Source organism: Meleagris gallopavo, chromosome 4 (assembly GCF_000146605.3).
Source record: "Meleagris gallopavo isolate NT-WF06-2002-E0010 breed Aviagen turkey brand Nicholas breeding stock chromosome 4, Turkey_5.1, whole genome shotgun sequence".
Classification (NCBI taxonomy): Eukaryota; Metazoa; Chordata; class Aves; order Galliformes; family Phasianidae; genus Meleagris; species Meleagris gallopavo.
In genome coordinates this window covers 27,228,915-27,230,549 of record NC_015014.2, presented here as the reverse complement: position 1 = coordinate 27,230,549, position 1,635 = coordinate 27,228,915, and positions in this window count along the sequence as shown.

Sequence of the window (1,635 nt, the reverse complement as noted above, 5' to 3'; positions counted from 1 at the left end):
CTACCTTAATGTATGACAGCCTGCCAACACCTTGAACCATGCAGCCTTAATCTACCCTCTTCTTATTTAGGCCTGGAGCACCGATTCACAAGATCCTGTGCAACTTCCTGTCACAGGCGGTCCTTAACAACCAGCACCCCACTTCATGCACATAGAAGCTACTCCATCCTCCCTAGGCCAGCTTAGTCTCTCACTACAGTATCTGAGCTTCCACCGTTTCTGATACTCCAAGTACTGTACCATGGAGATGTATTAACAGCAGTTTTAATGCTACAAGAATGGCCCCCTCCAGTGAGAGGTTATCTACGGCGAACTTCGCATTCTCCACCTACAGACTGTCATTCTTCACCTACAGGCTTTCCCCACAGTTTTGGTTTAAAACTTTTATTTTTGTACATGCATATTACACATACATAAGTGTATACTTCAGCTTAAGGCACGTGGGGATTTATTTAGATAAATCCATTTTCTTAATGCAGGCTCTTTCTATTCCAAATATATTTCCAGTTCCTCTTGAATCTTAGCAGCCTTCTTCAGCATCATTCTAACCCATTAAGTCTGCTTTTCTGATACCACACACAATTGTAGGCCTCAGTAAAGTGGAGATTTGGGTCCTTAGCTCCCTATCTAACAGCATTATTTTACTTCTCAAACCTCCTTGCTACCCCTTTCTATGTAGCATGGTCCCTGACTAGCAGCTTTTCCCAAGAGACTGGCTTGCCATATTCTGACAGAGATATCACCAAGATACATGTGTCAACATGACTCTGAACACCTCTGTCTCCTAGTGTGATGCCCAGCTCCCCCCACAAGGTTACCTGGCTGTGCTTGTAACTAGCCAAACGCATGGCACAGGGTCTTAGTGAAGCAATACTGTGCCAAAGGGCTCACAGCACACTCATGCTAACCACACCGAGTTTTGTCAGCAAGAAGGAGCCACAGCATGCCCGAGGCACGTGGAGCAATCCCTCTGAGAGACACTACCAGTATGGGACAATGAAGTCTCAGAAGGAGCCAGTGGCACGGAAAGGTTGTGATTCAGACAGAAACCATCTGCCTCACAGACCACTCGTGCTAGTTTTATAATTGTGTCACCATTTCTGCACCAGGGTGAATTCAAATTTTGTTGCTACTTGCAACTCTCTTTTTTTTGGTACTACCAAAGGATACTAGATGCAAATCTAATAAGATTTAGTAACTGTCATTTAAAACATTCTCAAGAAACGGAGGTTTCTGCTTTGCAAGAGCTCCTGAATTCAAGAGATCACTGTCCAGAAGACCTGAGCGCAGTATGATAGTTGACAGTAGATGATATACATCATCTAGGAGCAACGTTCTGGGTGTTGAAAATGAAATCGATACAATCCCGTTACAGGAGCTCAGTGTATAAACACCTCAGCCTGGAACGCACTGCTGCGTTCGGTGCTTCCTCAGTGGGAGTTCAGGAGTTGAACGCCGCTGGGACCCGGGCCGGGAGAGGCAGTCCTTCAGCCCCCCAGCCCGGATCCTGGCCGTTCGCTCGGCGCTGCAATCCGGCCCTCCTCACTGCCCGCAAACAAAACTCCGGCTCCTAACTCTTCTTCGGGGAAGACGTCCGGCTCTCGGCCCTTCGCTCGCTGCCGTCCTCCCAGCAGG